Source organism: Schistocerca serialis, chromosome 1 (genome assembly GCF_023864345.2).
Source record: "Schistocerca serialis cubense isolate TAMUIC-IGC-003099 chromosome 1, iqSchSeri2.2, whole genome shotgun sequence".
Lineage (NCBI taxonomy): Eukaryota > Metazoa > Arthropoda > Insecta > Orthoptera > Acrididae > Schistocerca > Schistocerca serialis.
In genome coordinates this window covers 151,326,194-151,343,950 of record NC_064638.1, presented here as the reverse complement: position 1 = coordinate 151,343,950, position 17,757 = coordinate 151,326,194, and the positions used below count along the sequence as shown (strand labels likewise).

The 17,757-nt window shown below is 44.1% G+C and overlaps 14 non-coding genes across 14 annotated transcripts; all 14 read right to left on the bottom strand.

The window, feature by feature from the left end:
- Positions 1-179: 179 nt before the first annotated feature.
- Positions 180-252, bottom strand: Trnar-ucu (transfer RNA arginine (anticodon UCU)). The gene has a single exon. It is a non-coding gene; the product is annotated as a tRNA-Arg (tRNA).
- Positions 253-1,479: 1,227 nt separating this feature from the next.
- Positions 1,480-1,552, bottom strand: Trnar-ucu (transfer RNA arginine (anticodon UCU)). Its single transcript has one exon. It is a non-coding gene; the product is annotated as a tRNA-Arg (tRNA).
- Positions 1,553-2,779: 1,227 nt separating this feature from the next.
- Positions 2,780-2,852, bottom strand: Trnar-ucu (transfer RNA arginine (anticodon UCU)). Its single transcript has one exon. It is a non-coding gene; the product is annotated as a tRNA-Arg (tRNA).
- Positions 2,853-4,079: 1,227 nt separating this feature from the next.
- Positions 4,080-4,152, bottom strand: Trnar-ucu (transfer RNA arginine (anticodon UCU)). The gene has a single exon. It is a non-coding gene; the product is annotated as a tRNA-Arg (tRNA).
- Positions 4,153-5,379: 1,227 nt separating this feature from the next.
- Trnar-ucu (transfer RNA arginine (anticodon UCU)) lies at positions 5,380-5,452 on the bottom strand. The gene has a single exon. It is a non-coding gene; the product is annotated as a tRNA-Arg (tRNA).
- Positions 5,453-6,679: 1,227 nt separating this feature from the next.
- Trnar-ucu (transfer RNA arginine (anticodon UCU)) lies at positions 6,680-6,752 on the bottom strand. Its single transcript has one exon. It is a non-coding gene; the product is annotated as a tRNA-Arg (tRNA).
- A 1,227-nt stretch (positions 6,753-7,979) lies between these two features.
- Positions 7,980-8,052, bottom strand: Trnar-ucu (transfer RNA arginine (anticodon UCU)). The gene has a single exon. It is a non-coding gene; the product is annotated as a tRNA-Arg (tRNA).
- Positions 8,053-9,279: 1,227 nt separating this feature from the next.
- On the bottom strand, positions 9,280-9,352 carry Trnar-ucu (transfer RNA arginine (anticodon UCU)). The gene has a single exon. It is a non-coding gene; the product is annotated as a tRNA-Arg (tRNA).
- Positions 9,353-10,579: 1,227 nt separating this feature from the next.
- On the bottom strand, positions 10,580-10,652 carry Trnar-ucu (transfer RNA arginine (anticodon UCU)). Its single transcript has one exon. It is a non-coding gene; the product is annotated as a tRNA-Arg (tRNA).
- Positions 10,653-11,879: 1,227 nt separating this feature from the next.
- On the bottom strand, positions 11,880-11,952 carry Trnar-ucu (transfer RNA arginine (anticodon UCU)). Its single transcript has one exon. It is a non-coding gene; the product is annotated as a tRNA-Arg (tRNA).
- Positions 11,953-13,179: 1,227 nt separating this feature from the next.
- On the bottom strand, positions 13,180-13,252 carry Trnar-ucu (transfer RNA arginine (anticodon UCU)). Its single transcript has one exon. It is a non-coding gene; the product is annotated as a tRNA-Arg (tRNA).
- Positions 13,253-14,479: 1,227 nt separating this feature from the next.
- On the bottom strand, positions 14,480-14,552 carry Trnar-ucu (transfer RNA arginine (anticodon UCU)). The gene has a single exon. It is a non-coding gene; the product is annotated as a tRNA-Arg (tRNA).
- Positions 14,553-15,779: 1,227 nt separating this feature from the next.
- Positions 15,780-15,852, bottom strand: Trnar-ucu (transfer RNA arginine (anticodon UCU)). Its single transcript has one exon. It is a non-coding gene; the product is annotated as a tRNA-Arg (tRNA).
- A 1,227-nt stretch (positions 15,853-17,079) lies between these two features.
- Positions 17,080-17,152, bottom strand: Trnar-ucu (transfer RNA arginine (anticodon UCU)). Its single transcript has one exon. It is a non-coding gene; the product is annotated as a tRNA-Arg (tRNA).
- Positions 17,153-17,757: the final 605 nt, after the last annotated feature.

The following is a 17,757-nucleotide window of genomic DNA, read 5'->3' as shown; positions in this document are numbered from 1 at the left end:
GCATTTACACATAACAGCGTCATGGATAACAGATCTACGAGAATTTTGCTTGTGTGTGTAAGGTCAACATATTTAAGCATAGAACTGAGGTCACAACAATTTTCACCTTTTGAAGACGCTTGTGGTTACCCATATGTCAATACCCATCTCGTGATCGGCACATATTTTTAAAAATTGCCCGTCCCTTGTGGGGATCGAACCCACGACCTTTGGATTAGAAGTCCAACGCGCTATCCTCTGCGCCAAAGGGACACTGTCCAAGCGACGGGCTCAGATGTCAGAGATTCTGCAAGACATGACCCGTGCTACAAGTCTCGCGTTACTTTTCTGATAGGCTTACTTTCATATTTCTCTGAAGCAATTACATCAAAGACTCATTATTTATGTAACAGACACGATACATCGCTCCGAATCGCTCTATTTACCATGGCCCTACTGATTGAAACACCTGCGTATTGACAGAGTTGCTCTGTACAATCGTAGTAACACAGTCCTGCTATTACATTCGCTCACGTGCGCTGCTTACAGATAAGTGGGAATTACGTTCTTTAGAACAGCATCCACTCACAAAGTGGTAAACGACACACTGGAAACACTGTATGATTAGTCACATTTTTTGACTTTGGTTGACTGCTGTGTCACAGCCGGTCCCCATCATATGTATACACTCCAACGGACGTGTGTGCCCTGTTAGCACATTTACCAGGAACGTTAGCTGCATCACCTCCCTGGCAATTTCATGCCGTCCTCGAAGCGTCAGCCATTGCTTGGTGACAGTGTGTTTCGATGAGACGTGGACAGATGATGCATCTCTCTCGCCGTCAGTTATAGGCGGGAATCATACTTAATGTAGTTTTCTGCAAGCGTCAGCGGAGCGTCAGACATCTCTGTCTGGTCTTCTCCCTTCATGTATCCAGCAAGCCCCCTCCTGACAGTCTCCAGTAAAAGCCCCCTGTGCTGAAGCGAAAATTGCCGCCGTTTCTATAGATACAGAGTGCCATTGTTTAATGGGAACAGTTAAGGACCCATAGTACAATATCTTGTTGTGAAACAGTCTACTTTTCTCACTTGTGGCAGAGGAAACTGAAACCCTCTCACCTTGGGCTGGAAGAATTAAAGATCATGACTGGGATTACGTACATTGACTCGTGAAGTAATACAAACTTATTTCACTCTTCATTGTATTTGCTTCTGTACAAAATGTGCGTTCTATTGCTATATTTCTATCTGTAGGTAAAAATTGGGCATTGAAAGAAAATTTGCGTGAACAGGCACGTGAAGATATGGTTCCGTTTGTACAGCATTTACACATAACAGCGTCATGGATAACAGATCTACGAGAATTTTGCTTGTGTGTGTAAGGTCAACATATTTAAGCATAGAACTGAGGTCACAACAATTTTCACCTTTTGAAGACGCTTGTGGTTACCCATATGTCAATACCCATCTCGTGATCGGCACATATTTTTAAAAATTGCCCGTCCCTTGTGGGGATCGAACCCACGACCTTTGGATTAGAAGTCCAACGCGCTATCCTCTGCGCCAAAGGGACACTGTCCAAGCGACGGGCTCAGATGTCAGAGATTCTGCAAGACATGACCCGTGCTACAAGTCTCGCGTTACTTTTCTGATAGGCTTACTTTCATATTTCTCTGAAGCAATTACATCAAAGACTCATTATTTATGTAACAGACACGATACATCGCTCCGAATCGCTCTATTTACCATGGCCCTACTGATTGAAACACCTGCGTATTGACAGAGTTGCTCTGTACAATCGTAGTAACACAGTCCTGCTATTACATTCGCTCACGTGCGCTGCTTACAGATAAGTGGGAATTACGTTCTTTAGAACAGCATCCACTCACAAAGTGGTAAACGACACACTGGAAACACTGTATGATTAGTCACATTTTTTGACTTTGGTTGACTGCTGTGTCACAGCCGGTCCCCATCATATGTATACACTCCAACGGACGTGTGTGCCCTGTTAGCACATTTACCAGGAACGTTAGCTGCATCACCTCCCTGGCAATTTCATGCCGTCCTCGAAGCGTCAGCCATTGCTTGGTGACAGTGTGTTTCGATGAGACGTGGACAGATGATGCATCTCTCTCGCCGTCAGTTATAGGCGGGAATCATACTTAATGTAGTTTTCTGCAAGCGTCAGCGGAGCGTCAGACATCTCTGTCTGGTCTTCTCCCTTCATGTATCCAGCAAGCCCCCTCCTGACAGTCTCCAGTAAAAGCCCCCTGTGCTGAAGCGAAAATTGCCGCCGTTTCTATAGATACAGAGTGCCATTGTTTAATGGGAACAGTTAAGGACCCATAGTACAATATCTTGTTGTGAAACAGTCTACTTTTCTCACTTGTGGCAGAGGAAACTGAAACCCTCTCACCTTGGGCTGGAAGAATTAAAGATCATGACTGGGATTACGTACATTGACTCGTGAAGTAATACAAACTTATTTCACTCTTCATTGTATTTGCTTCTGTACAAAATGTGCGTTCTATTGCTATATTTCTATCTGTAGGTAAAAATTGGGCATTGAAAGAAAATTTGCGTGAACAGGCACGTGAAGATATGGTTCCGTTTGTACAGCATTTACACATAACAGCGTCATGGATAACAGATCTACGAGAATTTTGCTTGTGTGTGTAAGGTCAACATATTTAAGCATAGAACTGAGGTCACAACAATTTTCACCTTTTGAAGACGCTTGTGGTTACCCATATGTCAATACCCATCTCGTGATCGGCACATATTTTTAAAAATTGCCTGTCCCTTGTGGGGATCGAACCCACGACCTTTGGATTAGAAGTCCAACGCGCTATCCTCTGCGCCAAAGGGACACTGTCCAAGCGACGGGCTCAGATGTCAGAGATTCTGCAAGACATGACCCGTGCTACAAGTCTCGCGTTACTTTTCTGATAGGCTTACTTTCATATTTCTCTGAAGCAATTACATCAAAGACTCATTATTTATGTAACAGACACGATACATCGCTCCGAATCGCTCTATTTACCATGGCCCTACTGATTGAAACACCTGCGTATTGACAGAGTTGCTCTGTACAATCGCAGTAACACAGTCCTGCTATTACATTCGCTCACGTGCGCTGCTTACAGATAAGTGGGAATTACGTTCTTTAGAACAGCATCCACTCACAAAGTGGTAAACGACACACTGGAAACACTGTATGATTAGTCACATTTTTTGACTTTGGTTGACTGCTGTGTCACAGCCGGTCCCCATCATATGTATACACTCCAACGGACGTGTGTGCCCTGTTAGCACATTTACCAGGAACGTTAGCTGCATCACCTCCCTGGCAATTTCATGCCGTCCTCGAAGCGTCAGCCATTGCTTGGTGACAGTGTGTTTCGATGAGACGTGGACAGATGATGCATCTCTCTCGCCGTCAGTTATAGGCGGGAATCATACTTAATGTAGTTTTCTGCAAGCGTCAGCGGAGCGTCAGACATCTCTGTCTGGTCTTCTCCCTTCATGTATCCAGCAAGCCCCCTCCTGACAGTCTCCAGTAAAAGCCCCCTGTGCTGAAGCGAAAATTGCCGCCGTTTCTATAGATACAGAGTGCCATTGTTTAATGGGAACAGTTAAGGACCCATAGTACAATATCTTGTTGTGAAACAGTCTACTTTTCTCACTTGAGGCAGAGGAAACTGAAACCCTCTCACCTTGGGCTGGAAGAATTAAAGATCATGACTGGGATTACGTACATTGACTCGTGAAGTAATACAAACTTATTTCACTCTTCATTGTATTTGCTTCTGTACAAAATGTGCGTTCTATTGCTATATTTCTATCTGTAGGTAAAAATTGGGCATTGAAAGAAAATTTGCGTGAACAGGCACGTGAAGATATGGTTCCGTTTGTACAGCATTTACACATAACAGCGTCATGGATAACAGATCTACGAGAATTTTGCTTGTGTGTGTAAGGTCAACATATTTAAGCATAGAACTGAGGTCACAACAATTTTCACCTTTTGAAGACGCTTGTGGTTACCCATATGTCAATACCCATCTCGTGATCGGCACATATTTTTAAAAATTGCCCGTCCCTTGTGGGGATCGAACCCACGACCTTTGGATTAGAAGTCCAACGCGCTATCCTCTGCGCCAAAGGGACACTGTCCAAGCGACGGGCTCAGATGTCAGAGATTCTGCAAGACATGACCCGTGCTACAAGTCTCGCGTTACTTTTCTGATAGGCTTACTTTCATATTTCTCTGAAGCAATTACATCAAAGACTCATTATTTATGTAACAGACACGATACATCGCTCCGAATCGCTCTATTTACCATGGCCCTACTGATTGAAACACCTGCGTATTGACAGAGTTGCTCTGTACAATCGTAGTAACACAGTCCTGCTATTACATTCGCTCACGTGCGCTGCTTACAGATAAGTGGGAATTACGTTCTTTAGAACAGCATCCACTCACAAAGTGGTAAACGACACACTGGAAACACTGTATGATTAGTCACATTTTTTGACTTTGGTTGACTGCTGTGTCACAGCCGGTCCCCATCATATGTATACACTCCAACGGACGTGTGTGCCCTGTTAGCACATTTACCAGGAACGTTAGCTGCATCACCTCCCTGGCAATTTCATGCCGTCCTCGAAGCGTCAGCCATTGCTTGGTGACAGTGTGTTTCGATGAGACGTGGACAGATGATGCATCTCTCTCGCCGTCAGTTATAGGCGGGAATCATACTTAATGTAGTTTTCTGCAAGCGTCAGCGGAGCGTCAGACATCTCTGTCTGGTCTTCTCCCTTCATGTATCCAGCAAGCCCCCTCCTGACAGTCTCCAGTAAAAGCCCCCTGTGCTGAAGCGAAAATTGCCGCCGTTTCTATAGATACAGAGTGCCATTGTTTAATGGGAACAGTTAAGGACCCATAGTACAATATCTTGTTGTGAAACAGTCTACTTTTCTCACTTGTGGCAGAGGAAACTGAAACCCTCTCACCTTGGGCTGGAAGAATTAAAGATCATGACTGGGATTACGTACATTGACTCGTGAAGTAATACAAACTTATTTCACTCTTCATTGTATTTGCTTCTGTACAAAATGTGCGTTCTATTGCTATATTTCTATCTGTAGGTAAAAATTGGGCATTGAAAGAAAATTTGCGTGAACAGGCACGTGAAGATATGGTTCCGTTTGTACAGCATTTACACATAACAGCGTCATGGATAACAGATCTACGAGAATTTTGCTTGTGTGTGTAAGGTCAACATATTTAAGCATAGAACTGAGGTCACAACAATTTTCACCTTTTGAAGACGCTTGTGGTTACCCATATGTCAATACCCATCTCGTGATCGGCACATATTTTTAAAAATTGCCCGTCCCTTGTGGGGATCGAACCCACGACCTTTGGATTAGAAGTCCAACGCGCTATCCTCTGCGCCAAAGGGACACTGTCCAAGCGACGGGCTCAGATGTCAGAGATTCTGCAAGACATGACCCGTGCTACAAGTCTCGCATTACTTTTCTGATAGGCTTACTTTCATATTTCTCTGAAGCAATTACATCAAAGACTCATTATTTATGTAACAGACACGATACATCGCTCCGAATCGCTCTATTTACCAATGCCCTACTGATTGAAACACCTGCGTATTGACAGAGTTGCTCTGTACAATCGTAGTAACACAGTCCTGCTATTACATTCGCTCACGTGCGCTGCTTACAGATAAGTGGGAATTACGTTCTTTAGAACAGCATCCACTCACAAAGTGGTAAACGACACACTGGAAACACTGTATGATTAGTCACATTTTTTGACTTTGGTTGACTGCTGTGTCACAGCCGGTCCCCATCATATGTATACACTCCAACGGACGTGTGTGCCCTGTTAGCACATTTACCAGGAACGTTAGCTGCATCACCTCCCTGGCAATTTCATGCCGTCCTCGAAGCGTCAGCCATTGCTTGGTGACAGTGTGTTTCGATGAGACGTGGACAGATGATGCATCTCTCTCGCCGTCAGTTATAGGCGGGAATCATACTTAATGTAGTTTTCTGCAAGCGTCAGCGGAGCGTCAGACATCTCTGTCTGGTCTTCTCCCTTCATGTATCCAGCAAGCCCCCTCCTGACAGTCTCCAGTAAAAGCCCCCTGTGCTGAAGCGAAAATTGCCGCCGTTTCTATAGATACAGAGTGCCATTGTTTAATGGGAACAGTTAAGGACCCATAGTACAATATCTTGTTGTGAAACAGTCTACTTTTCTCACTTGTGGCAGAGGAAACTGAAACCCTCTCACCTTGGGCTGGAAGAATTAAAGATCATGACTGGGATTACGTACATTGACTCGTGAAGTAATACAAACTTATTTCACTCTTCATTGTATTTGCTTCTGTACAAAATGTGCGTTCTATTGCTATATTTCTATCTGTAGGTAAAAATTGGGCATTGAAAGAAAATTTGCGTGAACAGGCACGTGAAGATATGGTTCCGTTTGTACAGCATTTACACATAACAGCGTCATGGATAACAGATCTACGAGAATTTTGCTTGTGTGTGTAAGGTCAACATATTTAAGCATAGAACTGAGGTCACAACAATTTTCACCTTTTGAAGACGCTTGTGGTTACCCATATGTCAATACCCATCTCGTGATCGGCACATATTTTTAAAAATTGCCCGTCCCTTGTGGGGATCGAACCCACGACCTTTGGATTAGAAGTCCAACGCGCTATCCTCTGCGCCAAAGGGACACTGTCCAAGCGACGGGCTCAGATGTCAGAGATTCTGCAAGACATGACCCGTGCTACAAGTCTCGCGTTACTTTTCTGATAGGCTTACTTTCATATTTCTCTGAAGCAATTACATCAAAGACTCATTATTTATGTAACAGACACGATACATCGCTCCGAATCGCTCTATTTACCATGGCCCTACTGATTGAAACACCTGCGTATTGACAGAGTTGCTCTGTACAATCGTAGTAACACAGTCCTGCTATTACATTCGCTCACGTGCGCTGCTTACAGATAAGTGGGAATTACGTTCTTTAGAACAGCATCCACTCACAAAGTGGTAAACGACACACTGGAAACACTGTATGATTAGTCACATTTTTTGACTTTGGTTGACTGCTGTGTCACAGCCGGTCCCCATCATATGTATACACTCCAACGGACGTGTGTGCCCTGTTAGCACATTTACCAGGAACGTTAGCTGCATCACCTCCCTGGCAATTTCATGCCGTCCTCGAAGCGTCAGCCATTGCTTGGTGACAGTGTGTTTCGATGAGACGTGGACAGATGATGCATCTCTCTCGCCGTCAGTTATAGGCGGGAATCATACTTAATGTAGTTTTCTGCAAGCGTCAGCGGAGCGTCAGACATCTCTGTCTGGTCTTCTCCCTTCATGTATCCAGCAAGCCCCCTCCTGACAGTCTCCAGTAAAAGCCCCCTGTGCTGAAGCGAAAATTGCCGCCGTTTCTATAGATACAGAGTGCCATTGTTTAATGGGAACAGTTAAGGACCCATAGTACAATATCTTGTTGTGAAACAGTCTACTTTTCTCACTTGTGGCAGAGGAAACTGAAACCCTCTCACCTTGGGCTGGAAGAATTAAAGATCATGACTGGGATTACGTACATTGACTCGTGAAGTAATACAAACTTATTTCACTCTTCATTGTATTTGCTTCTGTACAAAATGTGCGTTCTATTGCTATATTTCTATCTGTAGGTAAAAATTGGGCATTGAAAGAAAATTTGCGTGAACAGGCACGTGAAGATATGGTTCCGTTTGTACAGCATTTACACATAACAGCGTCATGGATAACAGATCTACGAGAATTTTGCTTGTGTGTGTAAGGTCAACATATTTAAGCATAGAACTGAGGTCACAACAATTTTCACCTTTTGAAGACGCTTGTGGTTACCCATATGTCAATACCCATCTCGTGATCGGCACATATTTTTAAAAATTGCCCGTCCCTTGTGGGGATCGAACCCACGACCTTTGGATTAGAAGTCCAACGCGCTATCCTCTGCGCCAAAGGGACACTGTCCAAGCGACGGGCTCAGATGTCAGAGATTCTGCAAGACATGACCCGTGCTACAAGTCTCGCGTTACTTTTCTGATAGGCTTACTTTCATATTTCTCTGAAGCAATTACATCAAAGACTCATTATTTATGTAACAGACACGATACATCGCTCCGAATCGCTCTATTTACCATGGCCCTACTGATTGAAACACCTGCGTATTGACAGAGTTGCTCTGTACAATCGTAGTAACACAGTCCTGCTATTACATTCGCTCACGTGCGCTGCTTACAGATAAGTGGGAATTACGTTCTTTAGAACAGCATCCACTCACAAAGTGGTAAACGACACACTGGAAACACTGTATGATTAGTCACATTTTTTGACTTTGGTTGACTGCTGTGTCACAGCCGGTCCCCATCATATGTATACACTCCAACGGACGTGTGTGCCCTGTTAGCACATTTACCAGGAACGTTAGCTGCATCACCTCCCTGGCAATTTCATGCCGTCCTCGAAGCGTCAGCCATTGCTTGGTGACAGTGTGTTTCGATGAGACGTGGACAGATGATGCATCTCTCTCGCCGTCAGTTATAGGCGGGAATCATACTTAATGTAGTTTTCTGCAAGCGTCAGCGGAGCGTCAGACATCTCTGTCTGGTCTTCTCCCTTCATGTATCCAGCAAGCCCCCTCCTGACAGTCTCCAGTAAAAGCCCCCTGTGCTGAAGCGAAAATTGCCGCCGTTTCTATAGATACAGAGTGCCATTGTTTAATGGGAACAGTTAAGGACCCATAGTACAATATCTTGTTGTGAAACAGTCTACTTTTCTCACTTGTGGCAGAGGAAACTGAAACCCTCTCACCTTGGGCTGGAAGAATTAAAGATCATGACTGGGATTACGTACATTGACTCGTGAAGTAATACAAACTTATTTCACTCTTCATTGTATTTGCTTCTGTACAAAATGTGCGTTCTATTGCTATATTTCTATCTGTAGGTAAAAATTGGGCATTGAAAGAAAATTTGCGTGAACAGGCACGTGAAGATATGGTTCCGTTTGTACAGCATTTACACATAACAGCGTCATGGATAACAGATCTACGAGAATTTTGCTTGTGTGTGTAAGGTCAACATATTTAAGCATAGAACTGAGGTCACAACAATTTTCACCTTTTGAAGACGCTTGTGGTTACCCATATGTCAATACCCATCTCGTGATCGGCACATATTTTTAAAAATTGCCCGTCCCTTGTGGGGATCGAACCCACGACCTTTGGATTAGAAGTCCAACGCGCTATCCTCTGCGCCAAAGGGACACTGTCCAAGCGACGGGCTCAGATGTCAGAGATTCTGCAAGACATGACCCGTGCTACAAGTCTCGCGTTACTTTTCTGATAGGCTTACTTTCATATTTCTCTGAAGCAATTACATCAAAGACTCATTATTTATGTAACAGACACGATACATCGCTCCGAATCGCTCTATTTACCATGGCCCTACTGATTGAAACACCTGCGTATTGACAGAGTTGCTCTGTACAATCGTAGTAACACAGTCCTGCTATTACATTCGCTCACGTGCGCTGCTTACAGATAAGTGGGAATTACGTTCTTTAGAACAGCATCCACTCACAAAGTGGTAAACGACACACTGGAAACACTGTATGATTAGTCACATTTTTTGACTTTGGTTGACTGCTGTGTCACAGCCGGTCCCCATCATATGTATACACTCCAACGGACGTGTGTGCCCTGTTAGCACATTTACCAGGAACGTTAGCTGCATCACCTCCCTGGCAATTTCATGCCGTCCTCGAAGCGTCAGCCATTGCTTGGTGACAGTGTGTTTCGATGAGACGTGGACAGATGATGCATCTCTCTCGCCGTCAGTTATAGGCGGGAATCATACTTAATGTAGTTTTCTGCAAGCGTCAGCGGAGCGTCAGACATCTCTGTCTGGTCTTCTCCCTTCATGTATCCAGCAAGCCCCCTCCTGACAGTCTCCAGTAAAAGCCCCCTGTGCTGAAGCGAAAATTGCCGCCGTTTCTATAGATACAGAGTGCCATTGTTTAATGGGAACAGTTAAGGACCCATAGTACAATATCTTGTTGTGAAACAGTCTACTTTTCTCACTTGTGGCAGAGGAAACTGAAACCCTCTCACCTTGGGCTGGAAGAATTAAAGATCATGACTGGGATTACGTACATTGACTCGTGAAGTAATACAAACTTATTTCACTCTTCATTGTATTTGCTTCTGTACAAAATGTGCGTTCTATTGCTATATTTCTATCTGTAGGTAAAAATTGGGCATTGAAAGAAAATTTGCGTGAACAGGCACGTGAAGATATGGTTCCGTTTGTACAGCATTTACACATAACAGCGTCATGGATAACAGATCTACGAGAATTTTGCTTGTGTGTGTAAGGTCAACATATTTAAGCATAGAACTGAGGTCACAACAATTTTCACCTTTTGAAGACGCTTGTGGTTACCCATATGTCAATACCCATCTCGTGATCGGCACATATTTTTAAAAATTGCCCGTCCCTTGTGGGGATCGAACCCACGACCTTTGGATTAGAAGTCCAACGCGCTATCCTCTGCGCCAAAGGGACACTGTCCAAGCGACGGGCTCAGATGTCAGAGATTCTGCAAGACATGACCCGTGCTACAAGTCTCGCGTTACTTTTCTGATAGGCTTACTTTCATATTTCTCTGAAGCAATTACATCAAAGACTCATTATTTATGTAACAGACACGATACATCGCTCCGAATCGCTCTATTTACCATGGCCCTACTGATTGAAACACCTGCGTATTGACAGAGTTGCTCTGTACAATCGTAGTAACACAGTCCTGCTATTACATTCGCTCACGTGCGCTGCTTACAGATAAGTGGGAATTACGTTCTTTAGAACAGCATCCACTCACAAAGTGGTAAACGACACACTGGAAACACTGTATGATTAGTCACATTTTTTGACTTTGGTTGACTGCTGTGTCACAGCCGGTCCCCATCATATGTATACACTCCAACGGACGTGTGTGCCCTGTTAGCACATTTACCAGGAACGTTAGCTGCATCACCTCCCTGGCAATTTCATGCCGTCCTCGAAGCGTCAGCCATTGCTTGGTGACAGTGTGTTTCGATGAGACGTGGACAGATGATGCATCTCTCTCGCCGTCAGTTATAGGCGGGAATCATACTTAATGTAGTTTTCTGCAAGCGTCAGCGGAGCGTCAGACATCTCTGTCTGGTCTTCTCCCTTCATGTATCCAGCAAGCCCCCTCCTGACAGTCTCCAGTAAAAGCCCCCTGTGCTGAAGCGAAAATTGCCGCCGTTTCTATAGATACAGAGTGCCATTGTTTAATGGGAACAGTTAAGGACCCATAGTACAATATCTTGTTGTGAAACAGTCTACTTTTCTCACTTGTGGCAGAGGAAACTGAAACCCTCTCACCTTGGGCTGGAAGAATTAAAGATCATGACTGGGATTACGTACATTGACTCGTGAAGTAATACAAACTTATTTCACTCTTCATTGTATTTGCTTCTGTACAAAATGTGCGTTCTATTGCTATATTTCTATCTGTAGGTAAAAATTGGGCATTGAAAGAAAATTTGCGTGAACAGGCACGTGAAGATATGGTTCCGTTTGTACAGCATTTACACATAACAGCGTCATGGATAACAGATCTACGAGAATTTTGCTTGTGTGTGTAAGGTCAACATATTTAAGCATAGAACTGAGGTCACAACAATTTTCACCTTTTGAAGACGCTTGTGGTTACCCATATGTCAATACCCATCTCGTGATCGGCACATATTTTTAAAAATTGCCCGTCCCTTGTGGGGATCGAACCCACGACCTTTGGATTAGAAGTCCAACGCGCTATCCTCTGCGCCAAAGGGACACTGTCCAAGCGACGGGCTCAGATGTCAGAGATTCTGCAAGACATGACCCGTGCTACAAGTCTCGCGTTACTTTTCTGATAGGCTTACTTTCATATTTCTCTGAAGCAATTACATCAAAGACTCATTATTTATGTAACAGACACGATACATCGCTCCGAATCGCTCTATTTACCATGGCCCTACTGATTGAAACACCTGCGTATTGACAGAGTTGCTCTGTACAATCGTAGTAACACAGTCCTGCTATTACATTCGCTCACGTGCGCTGCTTACAGATAAGTGGGAATTACGTTCTTTAGAACAGCATCCACTCACAAAGTGGTAAACGACACACTGGAAACACTGTATGATTAGTCACATTTTTTGACTTTGGTTGACTGCTGTGTCACAGCCGGTCCCCATCATATGTATACACTCCAACGGACGTGTGTGCCCTGTTAGCACATTTACCAGGAACGTTAGCTGCATCACCTCCCTGGCAATTTCATGCCGTCCTCGAAGCGTCAGCCATTGCTTGGTGACAGTGTGTTTCGATGAGACGTGGACAGATGATGCATCTCTCTCGCCGTCAGTTATAGGCGGGAATCATACTTAATGTAGTTTTCTGCAAGCGTCAGCGGAGCGTCAGACATCTCTGTCTGGTCTTCTCCCTTCATGTATCCAGCAAGCCCCCTCCTGACAGTCTCCAGTAAAAGCCCCCTGTGCTGAAGCGAAAATTGCCGCCGTTTCTATAGATACAGAGTGCCATTGTTTAATGGGAACAGTTAAGGACCCATAGTACAATATCTTGTTGTGAAACAGTCTACTTTTCTCACTTGTGGCAGAGGAAACTGAAACCCTCTCACCTTGGGCTGGAAGAATTAAAGATCATGACTGGGATTACGTACATTGACTCGTGAAGTAATACAAACTTATTTCACTCTTCATTGTATTTGCTTCTGTACAAAATGTGCGTTCTATTGCTATATTTCTATCTGTAGGTAAAAATTGGGCATTGAAAGAAAATTTGCGTGAACAGGCACGTGAAGATATGGTTCCGTTTGTACAGCATTTACACATAACAGCGTCATGGATAACAGATCTACGAGAATTTTGCTTGTGTGTGTAAGGTCAACATATTTAAGCATAGAACTGAGGTCACAACAATTTTCACCTTTTGAAGACGCTTGTGGTTACCCATATGTCAATACCCATCTCGTGATCGGCACATATTTTTAAAAATTGCCCGTCCCTTGTGGGGATCGAACCCACGACCTTTGGATTAGAAGTCCAACGCGCTATCCTCTGCGCCAAAGGGACACTGTCCAAGCGACGGGCTCAGATGTCAGAGATTCTGCAAGACATGACCCGTGCTACAAGTCTCGCGTTACTTTTCTGATAGGCTTACTTTCATATTTCTCTGAAGCAATTACATCAAAGACTCATTATTTATGTAACAGACACGATACATCGCTCCGAATCGCTCTATTTACCATGGCCCTACTGATTGAAACACCTGCGTATTGACAGAGTTGCTCTGTACAATCGTAGTAACACAGTCCTGCTATTACATTCGCTCACGTGCGCTGCTTACAGATAAGTGGGAATTACGTTCTTTAGAACAGCATCCACTCACAAAGTGGTAAACGACACACTGGAAACACTGTATGATTAGTCACATTTTTTGACTTTGGTTGACTGCTGTGTCACAGCCGGTCCCCATCATATGTATACACTCCAACGGACGTGTGTGCCCTGTTAGCACATTTACCAGGAACGTTAGCTGCATCACCTCCCTGGCAATTTCATGCCGTCCTCGAAGCGTCAGCCATTGCTTGGTGACAGTGTGTTTCGATGAGACGTGGACAGATGATGCATCTCTCTCGCCGTCAGTTATAGGCGGGAATCATACTTAATGTAGTTTTCTGCAAGCGTCAGCGGAGCGTCAGACATCTCTGTCTGGTCTTCTCCCTTCATGTATCCAGCAAGCCCCCTCCTGACAGTCTCCAGTAAAAGCCCCCTGTGCTGAAGCGAAAATTGCCGCCGTTTCTATAGATACAGAGTGCCATTGTTTAATGGGAACAGTTAAGGACCCATAGTACAATATCTTGTTGTGAAACAGTCTACTTTTCTCACTTGTGGCAGAGGAAACTGAAACCCTCTCACCTTGGGCTGGAAGAATTAAAGATCATGACTGGGATTACGTACATTGACTCGTGAAGTAATACAAACTTATTTCACTCTTCATTGTATTTGCTTCTGTACAAAATGTGCGTTCTATTGCTATATTTCTATCTGTAGGTAAAAATTGGGCATTGAAAGAAAATTTGCGTGAACAGGCACGTGAAGATATGGTTCCGTTTGTACAGCATTTACACATAACAGCGTCATGGATAACAGATCTACGAGAATTTTGCTTGTGTGTGTAAGGTCAACATATTTAAGCATAGAACTGAGGTCACAACAATTTTCACCTTTTGAAGACGCTTGTGGTTACCCATATGTCAATACCCATCTCGTGATCGGCACATATTTTTAAAAATTGCCCGTCCCTTGTGGGGATCGAACCCACGACCTTTGGATTAGAAGTCCAACGCGCTATCCTCTGCGCCAAAGGGACACTGTCCAAGCGACGGGCTCAGATGTCAGAGATTCTGCAAGACATGACCCGTGCTACAAGTCTCGCGTTACTTTTCTGATAGGCTTACTTTCATATTTCTCTGAAGCAATTACATCAAAGACTCATTATTTATGTAACAGACACGATACATCGCTCCGAATCGCTCTATTTACCATGGCCCTACTGATTGAAACACCTGCGTATTGACAGAGTTGCTCTGTACAATCGTAGTAACACAGTCCTGCTATTACATTCGCTCACGTGCGCTGCTTACAGATAAGTGGGAATTACGTTCTTTAGAACAGCATCCACTCACAAAGTGGTAAACGACACACTGGAAACACTGTATGATTAGTCACATTTTTTGACTTTGGTTGACTGCTGTGTCACAGCCGGTCCCCATCATATGTATACACTCCAACGGACGTGTGTGCCCTGTTAGCACATTTACCAGGAACGTTAGCTGCATCACCTCCCTGGCAATTTCATGCCGTCCTCGAAGCGTCAGCCATTGCTTGGTGACAGTGTGTTTCGATGAGACGTGGACAGATGATGCATCTCTCTCGCCGTCAGTTATAGGCGGGAATCATACTTAATGTAGTTTTCTGCAAGCGTCAGCGGAGCGTCAGACATCTCTGTCTGGTCTTCTCCCTTCATGTATCCAGCAAGCCCCCTCCTGACAGTCTCCAGTAAAAGCCCCCTGTGCTGAAGCGAAAATTGCCGCCGTTTCTATAGATACAGAGTGCCATTGTTTAATGGGAACAGTTAAGGACCCATAGTACAATATCTTGTTGTGAAACAGTCTACTTTTCTCACTTGTGGCAGAGGAAACTGAAACCCTCTCACCTTGGGCTGGAAGAATTAAAGATCATGACTGGGATTACGTACATTGACTCGTGAAGTAATACAAACTTATTTCACTCTTCATTGTATTTGCTTCTGTACAAAATGTGCGTTCTATTGCTATATTTCTATCTGTAGGTAAAAATTGGGCATTGAAAGAAAATTTGCGTGAACAGGCACGTGAAGATATGGTTCCGTTTGTACAGCATTTACACATAACAGCGTCATGGATAACAGATCTACGAGAATTTTGCTTGTGTGTGTAAGGTCAACATATTTAAGCATAGAACTGAGGTCACAACAATTTTCACCTTTTGAAGACGCTTGTGGTTACCCATATGTCAATACCCATCTCGTGATCGGCACATATTTTTAAAAATTGCCCGTCCCTTGTGGGGATCGAACCCACGACCTTTGGATTAGAAGTCCAACGCGCTATCCTCTGCGCCAAAGGGACACTGTCCAAGCGACGGGCTCAGATGTCAGAGATTCTGCAAGACATGACCCGTGCTACAAGTCTCGCGTTACTTTTCTGATAGGCTTACTTTCATATTTCTCTGAAGCAATTACATCAAAGACTCATTATTTATGTAACAGACACGATACATCGCTCCGAATCGCTCTATTTACCATGGCCCTACTGATTGAAACACCTGCGTATTGACAGAGTTGCTCTGTACAATCGTAGTAACACAGTCCTGCTATTACATTCGCTCACGTGCGCTGCTTACAGATAAGTGGGAATTACGTTCTTTAGAACAGCATCCACTCACAAAGTGGTAAACGACACACTGGAAACACTGTATGATTAGTCACATTTTTTGACTTTGGTTGACTGCTGTGTCACAGCCGGTCCCCATCATATGTATACACTCCAACGGACGTGTGTGCCCTGTTAGCACATTTACCAGGAACGTTAGCTGCATCACCTCCCTGGCAATTTCATGCCGTCCTCGAAGCGTCAGCCATTGCTTGGTGACAGTGTGTTTCGATGAGACGTGGACAGATGATGCATCTCTCTCGCCGTCAGTTATAGGCGGGAATCATACTTAATGTAGTTTTCTGCAAGCGTCAGCGGAGCGTCAGACATCTCTGTCTGGTCTTCTCCCTTCATGTATCCAGCAAGCCCCCTCCTGACAGTCTCCAGTAAAAGCCCCCTGTGCTGAAGCGAAAATTGCCGCCGTTTCTATAGATACAGAGTGCCATTGTTTAATGGGAACAGTTAAGGACCCATAGTACAATATCTTGTTGTGAAACAGTCTACTTTTCTCACTTGTGGCAGAGGAAACTGAAACCCTCTCACCTTGGGCTGGAAGAATTAAAGATCATGACTGGGATTACGTACATTGACTCGTGAAGTAATACAAACTTATTTCACTCTTCATTGTATTTGCTTCTGTACAAAATGTGCGTTCTATTGCTATATTTCTATCTGTAGGTAAAAATTGGGCATTGAAAGAAAATTTGCGTGAACAGGCACGTGAAGATATGGTTCCGTTTGTACAGCATTTACACATAACAGCGTCATGGATAACAGATCTACGAGAATTTTGCTTGTGTGTGTAAGGTCAACATATTTAAGCATAGAACTGAGGTCACAACAATTTTCACCTTTTGAAGACGCTTGTGGTTACCCATATGTCAATACCCATCTCGTGATCGGCACATATTTTTAAAAATTGCCCGTCCCTTGTGGGGATCGAACCCACGACCTTTGGATTAGAAGTCCAACGCGCTATCCTCTGCGCCAAAGGGACACTGTCCAAGCGACGGGCTCAGATGTCAGAGATTCTGCAAGACATGACCCGTGCTACAAGTCTCGCGTTACTTTTCTGATAGGCTTACTTTCATATTTCTCTGAAGCAATTACATCAAAGACTCATTATTTATGTAACAGACACGATACATCGCTCCGAATCGCTCTATTTACCATGGCCCTACTGATTGAAACACCTGCGTATTGACAGAGTTGCTCTGTACAATCGTAGTAACACAGTCCTGCTATTACATTCGCTCACGTGCGCTGCTTACAGATAAGTGGGAATTACGTTCTTTAGAACAGCATCCACTCACAAAGTGGTAAACGACACACTGGAAACACTGTATGATTAGTCACATTTTTTGACTTTGGTTGACTGCTGTGTCACAGCCGGTCCCCATCATATGTATACACTCCAACGGACGTGTGTGCCCTGTTAGCACATTTACCAGGAACGTTAGCTGCATCACCTCCCTGGCAATTTCATGCCGTCCTCGAAGCGTCAGCCATTGCTTGGTGACAGTGTGTTTCGATGAGACGTGGACAGATGATGCATCTCTCTCGCCGTCAGTTATAGGCGGGAATCATACTTAATGTAGTTTT